The sequence below is a fragment of the Brachycentrus maculatus genome, unplaced genomic scaffold, assembly GCF_059751285.1.
Source record: "Brachycentrus maculatus isolate JH-2025_06_01 unplaced genomic scaffold, ASM5975128v1 h1tg001936l, whole genome shotgun sequence".
Lineage (NCBI taxonomy): Eukaryota > Metazoa > Arthropoda > Insecta > Trichoptera > Brachycentridae > Brachycentrus > Brachycentrus maculatus.
In genome coordinates, this window is record NW_028282499.1 from 1 (window position 1) to 13,209 (window position 13,209).

General features: G+C 37.5%; 1 non-coding gene across 1 annotated transcript; it reads left to right on the forward strand.

Annotated features, from left to right (window-relative positions):
• The first annotated feature begins 6,450 nt into the window (after window positions 1-6,450).
• On the forward strand, window positions 6,451-6,522 carry TRNAP-CGG (transfer RNA proline (anticodon CGG)). Its single transcript has one exon. It is a non-coding gene; the product is annotated as a tRNA-Pro (tRNA).
• The last annotated feature ends 6,687 nt before the right edge of the window (window positions 6,523-13,209 follow it).

Below are 13,209 nucleotides of genomic sequence, written 5' to 3' on the forward strand. Positions count from 1 at the left end.
TCCCAACTCCCAACCCCAACCCCAACCCCAACCCCAACCCCAACCCCAACCCCAACCCCAACCCCACCAACATTCCTCTATATATGAAGCTCTTTTCTGAAATCAATATTAATTTGCATGAAAAATAAATTATCTTAATTATACAGATCCTGAACAAACCAAGAATAACGAGCTAGAGATATTCATTCGAATAAAATTACTATTTGATAGTATTTTATAAGCAATGATTCAGAAGATGAGCATTTCCATACGTAGATTGGTTTATATAGATACTTAAATAGTATTTATTCATGGTTCAATAGGCCCTTTAAGCATCCATTTATTTGAGTCAAGATATTCTGAAGCTCTGAAGCTCTCATCTCCCTAAAAATTTAGATGTTAAAAACTTTAATTCGAGTTACTATTAATGTGATCCTGCAAAATATAATCGTCGACTTTTTATTTATAATGCCATGATAGACGCGTGAGCTTCGTCAAATACCGAAATTAACATTATATTCGTTGCATTGAAGTGATGGTACTAGTCCAGGCAACTTCATTTCATGTGCTAGATAAGTCATTATATACTTCATGCCTATTTACTAGAAATTTTTTATATGCAACCAAATTCAGTCTTTATTAAATGGCTTTGGTTAAGATCTTCGTTTCGACCAGTCGAAATCTGTTCATTCTAAAAATCATCCGCACTAAGTGTTCACATAATGCTTCTTGTTGGAAATTTGCCTTTGTTATATCACCAATTTATTGTCTAATCCTGTAAATTAGCATTTTATTCATTATTAGATTTTCGCGGTGCTTTTTGATTGCGGGTTTTCTCATTGCTTTATTTTTATTGGTTTCTTTGTTTTCGTTGGCTTGCTTTATTTAATCTGGTAATTAATCAAAGGCCTTAAAATTAGAATTATCTGCAATTTTTTTGGATATCTAGTTATGTTGTCTGAGTCTGCTGAAGATCATCAGACACTTATTTTGTTTGTACCTTCTAATTAAACATAGTCACTTTTATTAACAGTCTATCAACAATACCAGCTGGTTGATTCAGTTGAGTTGAGTTGAGTTTCGTATCAATGGTTGGTCGGTCGTCGTCGCATTATCCCTTATGGCGCGACTAATCATAAATAAGGCTATGATGGATTCACCAGACCACAGGGATTGCGTGCAAACGCCCTTATTGTTGGAAATTCTTTTATCTTCCTGTTTACTTTGGAAGTTTGATTCTTATAATTAAATTGCGCCATCGTATACTTAATCTTATTTATATAAAATCAACATCATATTTTATTTGTACATTTCACGAAATGGGAAGTTGCTCACTCGCAGAGCTTTGCTATTGGTGAGCCATAACATGCGACCGCTCACGCCATTTAACAATTCATCATGCTATTTTTAAGAATGACTGTAAAATGGGCTTTTTAGAAGGACTTCTTCTTCGTTTTCTATTTGTGAGCTTTTTCTGAAAATGGCGAAACGGCCCGGAATATATGCTGGTTCCTCAGGCCAATCATGCTCGCTCAAAAGCTGAACGGTAATCTGTCAATTGGAGTATGCCTTGCGATGACTGCACACTGGGTGACAAAAATTTCAAAATTGTTGGGATCAATATTTTATGGGGAATGACAAAAAAAATGTGCTCGGAAAAGATATAGTTAAACTTAAATCAATAATTCTGAAGAAAGGGGAGAAGAATAAAAACCTGCTTGCAGGAGGGCTTCAGACTTTGCAATTTTGCAAGTTCGTATTTTTTATTGACTTTCGGAAGAAAAAATATCAGGACTTCCATATATTATGAAAATTGAAAATGGTGAAAAGTTCCAAAACAATTCTCAGGGTTCGGCTGTATATCGTGAAGGGACCCCAACTCTTCCCTTGTCTCATCTCGTAACCAAGGGAATCGGCATGATACCCGACTACGACCATCGAAATCATCAGCAAATGTTTGTTCATAATCACCTGGAGAGATATGCAAAAACATCTAGACGGAAATCGAAGCTAATCCGACCTGAATGGCATGGTCACCAAAGAATAAACTGCGAGGACACCTGCTTGCTCAAAACCTGGCAGTTATCTAAAGCCTTTTAATCCATCCAATCAGATTTAGTATTAAAAAATAGCCGATTATAAATCAAGGTTTTATATTAGATCAGTCATAAAATATAAAAGCCAAAAATGCCAAAAGCTGCAGGAAGATCTCAAGTAAGAATTCATTTTATTGTTAGTCAAGAAAAGCCTCAACTAGCAAACCTAAAACCAAAGTCACCAAGCCGAAAGCTACCAAGGTTGTCAAGGCCAAGGCTGTCGTCAAAGCAGCTTCACCTGCTAAAGCTGCCGTACCCGCACCTGCTGCCTCACCCGCAAAAGGCAAAAAGTCATCAGCCAAAAAGTCTACCAGTGCCAGTAAGCCAAAGGGAACAAAGGCAAAAGGCTCTAAAGCCGGAAAGCCAAAGGCCAGAAAAACTGGAAGCGCAAGCAAAGGTGGAAAAACAAAAAGAATTTCCAAATCTAAGAAATGATATCGTAGTATTCAATCTTTAATCTATTCTTCCTTCTTTATATCTGCTAGCATGCTTGGAAAATATTTAATTCTATGGATTCTTCAAAGTAGATTGAACCAAATTCAATGTTCCACTGCAAAAAGAAGTATCAGAAACTGCAGCCCCTCATATTATACTTGACTGCTTTCATTCAGGATATAAACGAGTATTCGAATCCTTCACTACATCTATCAAGAGTTTCGCAATTTTGATCTTCTGATTGCTCATACAAGAACCTAATCAAGGACCCACTTCAAATAATTTAATGGCAAGATATACTTTACGATTGAATGACTTCCTGATCAGATTTTATTTCATTTTAAAACATTTAAACATTAAATCTTAAGCGATTGAAGTTCTGATATCTGATAATATAATCGATAAACGATTTAGCAATCAATAACCAAGAGTTTCCATTATAGCATTGCTCAATTTAACTTTGTAGGTATCAAAGTATTAGTTATTTGCCGCATCAGGGTGGCCTCTATTGCTCAAAATCACAAATGCCACATCTTTGTCTTTGTCAGCCCATGCGCTTATCCCTGTTGATCCATCATGTCCGAAGCAATTAGACATTTTAGACGAAGGGCAAGCGGTGTCGAAGCCATAACTTCTGGTATTGTTGTATTCTGAGAGTTCGACCCGAGTAATAAAAGGAATGATTGCGGATTATGGAAGAGTGCGGATCTCATCGGGTAGCTTTCCTAGGTTCAAGATAATTCGCATGAATCGGAGCAAGTCAGGAGCTGTGGTAAAATAGCCTGAATGACCAGCGATTCCTCCGAAGAAGTAGGCTAATCTTTCGTGAGCTTAGCCTCGAATTATCCTCTTTCTCGTGTCTATATTTTCAAGTCAATTACATCGATCGTATTAAGTTGGCGCAATTCTATAGAAATCACCAGCAGTCGGATTGAATCCTGTATCTTTGAGGCCTGCAAAGATCCGATTTTGGCTCGTATAGTTACTAAATGACTGCTTTGAAATGCTTTAGACAATCTTGCCCAACAGAAGATAGCCCAAGTTAGAATATTGAAACTTAGACCCAATCGGGTTGATAGGCTTTATATATCGAATGTAGTCAAGGACTTATTGCTAGGTAGAAGGAAGAGCCCCTGGGTAGTCATATGGCAGCCCTGCATTATGCAGCATTAGGTTTTTGATTGTCGTATTTCCTTTTTTGTTTGTATCGTAGTTTAACACATACTTGGATACTAAATCGTCAAGCTTTATGGAATTGCTACTCACTAAATTCATGATTGCCATGGTGGTGGCCATAATCTTGGTTATCGAGGCAACGTCATACTTTGTATCAACTGACACTTCAATTTAATGCAAGGCTGGTGTATAGGACAAGTGCCCGTATGTCTTTGTTGCGATGACATTGGTTTTATTCCCGATGCTGATCACACATCCTGGGAATGCTTTATTGGCAATGGCTTATTCGACCACTTTATCAACGGCTTCCCAGTTGAGATCACCTAAATGAGATGTAGATGCTGCGGATGATAATAAAAAGAACAAGCAGAGGCAACTGAAATAGGTTTTATACATATGCATGTTGATAATAATCATTGTTATGATACGATTTACGATAATGTAATAAATGGTTAAAGAATCAGCTCAAAACAATTGCTTGGGTGCAGTTGAATATAGTATTGGTCGAGAATATGCCTTTTGCTATGATCTGATCGCCTTGCTGAAGCTTATGGTTTCGAGTATTGGCGGAGAGCCTCGAGCATGGTGCCACATTCATCCGGTATGTCCTATCAGTGGATTTTATATCTATATATGACGGTCCAACTGCAACGACTTGCCCAACAATTGATCGAAGGGGGCCCGAATCCATTGCATGCTTGGGTATTGCTAGTGACTCTCAAATTGCTATTCTGTTATATGAAGTTCAAGGGATACAGTGTGTTGACATTTTTATCTTGTGTTGGATTAATTCCATTTCCAAAAGCGCTCGAGAGATAGTGAGTCCAATCGTTAACATGGATTGATCTGGAGCTTTTTGTTGCAGGGCCAAGAGCAGAGCCAGCAGGGTTGTTTCCATATGGAGTTCCTGCTCCGATTCCATTTTCATTAGGGACAATGGCATAGGGTAAAGCATTGGTGTACTGAGCAATGATCTCATCTAATGCAAGTTTGAATAAAGCTTCCTCAGCTCGAGCCCTTTCGAGATTTAAAGTAGCTTAGTTTTTAAGTCGTGATTAAGTCTCCCACCTGGCATTGACAGCCGCAAGATTATTTTTTGCGAATGCAACTGCGGTGTTCGTGTCATTTCCTGTTCTATAAAGATTTCTCAATTTCTCATTTGCGTTTCCAAGTTCATTTTGTAAAAAAGCAATAGTGCTATCGATTTCAGGAATTTGCAGACGGAGTGAACTCAGATCAGACTCATCTGTTGATGCAGCTGCACTCAATTCGGCCTAATTTTTGGTGTGCTGAAGGATCTTTTTTGTAATATCCTCAATAAACTTTTACTCGTTGCTGTTTCCCTGTTCGATCTTCTTCACTTAATTTTCTGTTTATTTGATCTTTTAATCGCAGATTCTTGGATTTACCTTTAGAATTTGAACTTTCTTTTCCAGCTGAGTAACTATTTCTGGAAGTTTCTTCTCTTCATCGACTATGCTGATTAGTATTATTTTAAAGTTAGAAAGTTAAGCTTCAGCAGCATCGAGCTCAGCTCTCAAGCCATTTACTTTCAATTGAGCTATCATAGCATCTTTTTAGGCGCTTTTTTTCCTCCCCTTTATTGCAGATTGATCATTTTTTTTAGAGATAAGCTAAGCCTCAGAGTTCTTTAATTAGATATCTAGCTTTTGACATTGCTCCTGATGTGCTCTCAAACTATCCATGAGTCTTGCAAGTTTCGAGTTAACTTAACTTAGTTTTTGCATAGTTTGAGCTCTCTTAATTTCGTTTGCTCTAAGTTCTGAAATAATCTCATCTTTATCGGTTTTTATTTTAATATTTTGGCAACCTTCTCTCCTGTTTTGTCAGTTAGAAGCTTGATTTTGTTTTTAGCTCCACTCACTGCCGATTCGATTTGTTTGACTTTAATTTAAGCCGAGATAATCGTATTTTGCGCCAGTCTTTGTTGACTAAGTGCGGAATTGTATGCTTGTGAGAAAATGGATAAGTCGTTTTGAGTTTTGAATCTATTTGCACGCGCCTGATTAATGATGGTTAAGATATTTGTTAGCGATTGTTTAGCGATTGTGATTCGATCTCCTTGGAGAGACGCCCCATTCGGTAATCCCTGAGCCGTGTAAACAATACTGCTTGATGTTCCAGAACACCTAATTTGATAGCCAACATTGCCATTCCCCAAAATATACTGGTCGCTGAGGTTTATTTTCACTGAACTAAGATCAGCAGGCAGACTACCAGTTTGAGACATCATTAAGAAACAGCAGAGTAAGCATACAAAATAGAGTTTATTCATCTCGACTTATGGTGCACCAAGGAAGAGAGTGTGATAATTTATAAATCAGGATTTCCACTTTTTTGTTATGAACTGCGAAAAATCCATCAAATTTCTTCGATTTGATTTGATTCAATAATCAAATAAAACATCAATTTAATTTGTAGACTGCGATATAAGTGGAAAATTGATATTTTTTATACTCTTTGACAAAAAAGAATAAATTTGGGATTATGCAAGCAACTTCCTACTTTACTGACAATAAAATAGTTTATTGGACTATGAACATATTTTAATAATAATTAGGTTCAATTATACAAATGGAATTTGTTCTGTTCAGGGAATTTTACATCCAATTTAATGTGAGGGCCTCTTCGAGCTTAACAATCAGATAAAGAAGAGCAATTGGGTTCATGTATTTTATTCACTCAGATAAGCTGAGATCTGTAGATGGGTTGAATATGAGTTAGTGGGTAACGGTATTAAGAGGGGCGATTGGTCTAGTGGTATGATTCATGTTTCGGGTGCATGAGGTCCCGGGTTCAATTCCCGGATCGCCCTTTTTTATCATGAATAAATCTATATTATTAGCTAATCTTGAGGAATTTCATGCAGAAAGTAAACACTCAATAAATTAAGAGCCGACCAATTTTATAAAATATGTAAATCACTGTGCTTCTTACAGCTTCCTGTTCAAATTTTCAAAAAGGTCATCCATTTTTCTAATTTATCGATCCCGTTCTTCCCAAAGTTATAATAGCATCGCCGCCTATGCTTCGTTTTGGTATAAGTCACCTTTAGTATACTCTGGCTTTGTGCGTTGCCTTTCGTTTGGGGATTTTCTCCTATTTTCATTAATTTTGCTAATTTCTCTGTCAATGTGGGGATCCGAGGACCCAAAGTGGCTTTTGAAAGTGTTTATGTTTGCTTTGGCCTTAGCCTTAATTTTTATCTCTTATTAATTTTGACTTTTCCCACTCTTAATGGAGGGATAGTTCAACGCTGAGTTGACGTTTTAATGCAAATGAGCACTATTATTTGCATAAAAATTATGCTAATTGGCCGATCTATAATGCTTGAGTAGTTTATCATCGAAATTATTATTGCTCAATGGCTGTTTATCTGCAAATTCTGGAGACTGGCTTGCTTTATAGATCAGCATATGGCTTCGATTATTGTCATTGAATGAGTTCAGGTTGCTCATATGGTTACTTTTCTGAATATTTTTTGGCAAAGATGAGCATTTATTCGCATTATATAAATCTGCATTTGATACATAATTTCGCATTTATTACAAATTATTTTCCTTCTGCAAACTCTTCAGTTTCAGGTAATTACTTTGGAAACCTTCAAACCAATGTTATTTTTTTCTATCTTCATTTGCATACATTTGAAAATTCGCTGGCATTTGAATTTCTGCATTAAAATCCTGGTGGAACTTCGATTCAGCCATATTTTTGAGGGCTGATACTTCCCGTTGCAAGCTTTAATTTTAGACTTTGAGCTGGTATATTGCTTTATCTTTGCTCCCAATTAATTATTTTATAGAGCAATATGCGTTCATGATTTTCTGAACTTTTTTTTACATTTCTACCACTTTCTACTAAACTTAGCAAACACTTTTATGGGGCTTGCTGTTCAATGATTTGGCTGTGTGCTTTCTGTTTTTGTGGGACTGCCCTTGAAGGTTCATTGATTGAAGAGGAGATGGAAATCGTAATGTATTTAAATAATGCAATAGAATAAAGAATTGCCTGAATTTAGCAAATAAAATGATCAATTCAGAATCTTTTTAGATCTTCACTCATTTTTAAGGTAAATCCCGTTTTCGATTGAACTTATCCAAATGTTGTGTCACTTGCAATTTATTTTAGTACGAGCTTTCCATTTTATCGCTCGAATACTGCGAGCTCAGTGATTACCATATCCACCACTCCTTTGCCTGTGAGAGGCAATTTGCACTTGCTGAATATTTTCGGGGCGCCTTTAGCTGTGTGCTACATTACAACAATAACCTTAGACCTACAAGCCACTAAATCCATTGCTCCTCCCATTCCTTTGACTAGTTTGCCTGGAATGATCCAATTTGCAATATCACAATCTTCGCTCACCTACATCGAGCCAAGCATCGTCAAATCTAAATGACCGCCTCGAATAATGCCAAATGATGCTGCTGATGAAAAGTAAGAAGACCCTTTTGTCGCAGTAATAACTTCCTAAAATATGACATAAGATTACTTTTCCAGCATTTATTAAATCAGGGTCTTGAAATCCAGATTCAGGATACTATCCAATTCCGAATATTCCGTTCTCACTTTGTAAGTTGATTTTAACCCCAGGGGCTAAAACTGTTGGGAGCAACATTGGAATCCCTATGCCAAGATTTACGTTCATTCCATTTCGGACCTACTGGGCAGCTCTCCTCATTATTTTCAATCGAAGTTATTGTCCTGCTGAAGGGGCTTACACTGAGTTCGACTTCAGTGTCAATCTTTCTATTTTTTTTTATGATAAGGGGTTATTGGGATCAGATTTAAAAATTCGGTCGACGTAGACAGCGGGGATATGAACTTAGTTTGGGTCGATTTACCCTTATTAAACTATTTCTTAAACTTCGGCAATGACGCATTTTGCCGAGGTGCACATATCTGGATTAAAGTTTCTTGCAGTCTTATTGAAAATAAGATTGCCTGCCTTGTCAGCTTTATACGCCTTAATGAGGGCATAGTCTCCATAAATAGTGCCTTATAGAATATACTTTCTTCCATTGAACTCAGCAGTCGGCTTGGGTTTGCTGTAAATCTAGACTTACTTGCTATTTAGTTTGTACTTAATTGGGAATCCCCCATTTTCTAAAACTGTGCCTACTCCTGTGGCAGTGTAAAATGCTGGGATTCCAGACCCTCCGGATCTTATCTTTTCCGCAAGAGTACCCTGAGGGCATATCTAAAGCTCTAGCTACCCGCTAAGGTACTGTCTCTAAAACTAAGGGTTTTCGCCCACATAAGATGAGATCATTCTTTTGATTTGCTTTGACCTGAGTAAAATAGCCAAGCCCCAATCCTTTTATGGCTGCCCTTTGACTCCATAGCCACAATTGTTTGAAACGCAAGTCAAATTTTTGACTTCGGATTCGCGTACAGCATTAATTAAATTCATTGGGATTCCGCAAATGCCGAATCCTCCAACTAAAATAGTGCTTTCATTTGAAATGCCTTCTATAGCCTCTCTCGCTGTCTGCCTGATTTTGGAGAATAAGTAAATCTGCGCCAAAATATTTTTGGTTTTGGTCAACATTGAAGAAATAAAATGATGTTATATCTTTGGCTAATTCGAATGAGAGATTTAAAGATATTAATAATAGTATCGGAACCGAAGTTGAAATTAAAAAGAATGGGCAATAACGCGCTTCACTACAATGAGTTGCAATATTACACCACCATAAATTATCAGAATTATGGCAAATGCTCAATATATACTTCCAATAAATTCTCACAATGCTTCATTATCAAAATAGTCCGCTCGCTCAGCCAAAAGGACAATTGTAACAACTTTTCACTCTATGCGCATATCGAAAATATGCAGAATTTGTACTTGATCGGAATGTATGGATATCGGGTTGGCAAAAACTGTCACTGTCCAAACCTACTCACTAAGAATTCTAAAACTAATACATTAGACTATCTATAGTAAAACGATCGGTAATCTGAATCCTTAGAGAGCGAGTCGGCAGTTAATTGCGAAATTTACATTACATAGCAATTTGTGACGGTTTACTGGGAATATCTGGCATTTTCTCTGAGGGATATTTTAAACCAACGGAAGGGTATGCATTTATTGATGGCCGAGGAGTAAATTTGGCACATTTTAAAAGCTTGCACTAGTGGATACTCTGCTTTTCTGAGAAACTGTACAAGCTTTTAATTTAGGCCAAGCAACATGATGGTCAACCAAGATGGCAGGATTCGCTTGAACTGGATGTCGATACAATAAAAAAATACCCATGGCACTCTGTTCAACAAACTTAGCAAATGCTTGAATCCTCACTACGCGACAGAATCAGATTTCGGTGAGAGAACTACACACTCGTTGAGCCTTGAGAAATAGGAATATCTGTCTCCCGAGGAGCTGATGCTCTTGCATCAAAAATAAGTAACTTACATCCGGTGAACCTAGTTTACGAACAAAATAAATTATGAAAAAACAAACATGTTTGCATTAGGGATGACCCTTCTCTAATGTGTCACTCTCTTAGACCCCATCAACCACTTCTATCATGCCACAGATCTTTACGTCGATTACGGCATCATTTAGTCGACGCTGAGATCGAAGCCCATCACTGAAAGATACTCCACAGACTTATTGATGCTTATTCGCGAGGCCCTAAACTGTGACTTCCATCGCAGGCCAAGCTTCGAAATCATCAAGCAGAAATACCAAAGTTTAATGAAGTCCGATTACTCAATCAAGAGAGGGAAGGCTAAGCTTGCCAATAAAATAATCCATGAAGTCAAGGAGAATTCCCATAAAATCAGCATCACTCAGCTAAAGAAAAGCTAAATCTTTCGAAATTCCCCGCATCCCAGATAATTAAGAAGAAGATGATTCTCATATTTCAGATAATGTCTTGACATTGAGTACAGACTATCATTAATTTAATTTTATATATATATACGGTGCTTTGACTTATCTTATCAGTGACAAAGCCGATAATTTCGATGAAAGCTATATTAAACTGGTTAAATACTCTGACAAAAAGTATGATGCCAAAAATGAGCCCTCAGTATCGATCAATATCGGCATGTTCAGGCCTATACTTATCCTCTGTATCTTAGTCCTCTCCCATATAGTATGGGTTCTTGTTTGCTTAATATGCTTGAAGCTATGGCTCGAGCCAGATTGGCATTTATACTTCCTAAATTTCCATTGCAAACATTCGATATGATTTGGTCTCTCGATTCGCCGTTTGCACTGGCATATATACAAATTTATGTCCCACTTCGTTTATCTTCTCGAGATCGATATTATTTCTGGCACACATTTACAGAACATACGTATTCATTGCTGCAAAAGAAGCATTCCGGCTGCTTTTTACATATTACCGCAGCGGCATGCTGATATTCTATTATGTGATTGATGTCTGGATCTTTTTGGGCACATATTACTCCAGTTTAATGATGTCAGATAACTATAGGGCCTTGTTCGCGAAAAGGATGGTCAAAATTGCGAGCTGGCACTATGAACTAATCTAGCTGGGGTTCTTTTAAATCTGAGGAGCCTCATTTTAGATGACATGCGCACATCTCATGATTTACTCGTAGGCAGCGAGTATTTCAGAGTTGAGCACAATTTCCTGCATGATTGCTTGCTCGAGAGGAAGTGAGCGAATGTCCGTGAAGGCCAATGGGGACTAAACAGACAGTATCATATTCATCAATTTGTTTTCAGCCTTTTTAGTACTGTCCTGCAGCTTCTTCTATTTTAAGCGCAAGTAATGGCATAGTTTCTGAGAGGAAATCCTTATCTTAGCAGCCTCAAGCTTGAATTGAGGTTCCCAATGCATGAAACTTGACAAGTAATTCCAAGTTGAATACCAAAGACCCATTCAATTAAATAATGATCAAATTCCATGCTACTCAATTACAAAGCAGAGCAGCAAGGGCATTATCGGATTTCATAAGATCAATTTATACTTAGTTACAAATTATTCTTTTCTTAAATTATTTAATAAATCAATGGACTCATATATAAATATTGACGGAAGCCTTCATGAGGGAGGAGGGCAAATGATTCGGTCGTCCTTGGCTCTAAGCACGATTTTGAAGAAAGAATTTTCGATGCACTCCTTGAGGAAAAATAGGCCGAGTCCAGGAATCAACAATCAGCTTCGCTCTGTTTTTGCAGCATTCACCTAAAAAATACCCAAGCTTGGGGATAGTTAGGTCTATATCTACCCCAATTTTCAAAATCCAACTCATATCAAGACGAGCACTGCTGCTAGCTGTACCCTTATGTTGCAAGCCCTCGTTCCAACTTGTGCCGGAATCGGTTACAACAAAAGTATCAAAATATAAGGAGGAACAGATGTTGCGAAATCCCCTTGCATTGAGAGTTTGCAACTCGGGTTAATCCCACTTCTCGCGCAGATGGGTGTTGTGCTAGAACTATAAGACATGAAGAAAGGCTTCTACCCAACAGGAGGAGGATACTTAGTATTTAAAGTAGAAACCAAAGACAACTTTATTCACCCGATATAGTTTGTGAATTTTGCACCACCATAAAGAGTAGTGATTTCATACTACATCAAATCGGATAAACTATCACCTGGGGCAAAATAATTTGCCCGAGAGGTCAAAGCCTTATTAGCTCGGTATTTCCCCGATACTAAAATTGAACACAATCTCAAAGTGGAAAGAGTGTTTCGCACCAAGTAAAATTATGGAATTGGGTGCATGGCGCTCGGAAAACATTGTGTCTGGGATGTTGGGACGGTTGGCGAACCGATTACAGAAGAAATTATAATTGAAAGATTATAATCTTACTGCCAGAAGAAAGTCTGCATTGACGAGCATCACCAAGACCAATTGCTGTTGCTGGCGAGCTTAGCAAACGGAGTCAGCAGATTGCATGTCGGAGAATAGTTATCAATGCATACACAAAGCCTTTTGTATGTAATCAAAGAGTTTATTCCGGAGTTGGAGTACACCCACTAAAATGGGATACTATCCATTCACGGATCGGGCATAAAATCCAAAATTATGAAGGCATTCAGTAAAATTAAGGAAATGAATGATTATTGCTATAAATATTCTTATTATTTAACATTGGCATTAATCATATAATTTTACAAGTGCCTAAAATGAGAAAGAGACCTTCAATAATTATACATTTTTTAGCATGTATATGATTGTGTTAACTGGGTGTGCTGTTACTAATGATGCCATAGGGTTAAGCCTCGAAATAAACGATTATGATAAATAATGCTGGTTTTCTAAGTTTTCCAATAATCTGCTCAGAAATTGAAATTACTCCATTATGCTTGATTTGGCTTGAATATTTATTGCATCATCCAAAGCCACATGGACTAAATTTGTTTGCTCATTGATATTTTTTACTATGATTTATAATTAATAGTTGGAAATACAAAATGGGACTCCCGAAAAGTCGGGGTGGGGTTGGGGTTGGGGTTGGGGTTGGGGGGTTGGGGTTGGGGTTGGGGTTGGGGTTGGGTTGGGTTGGGGGTTGGGA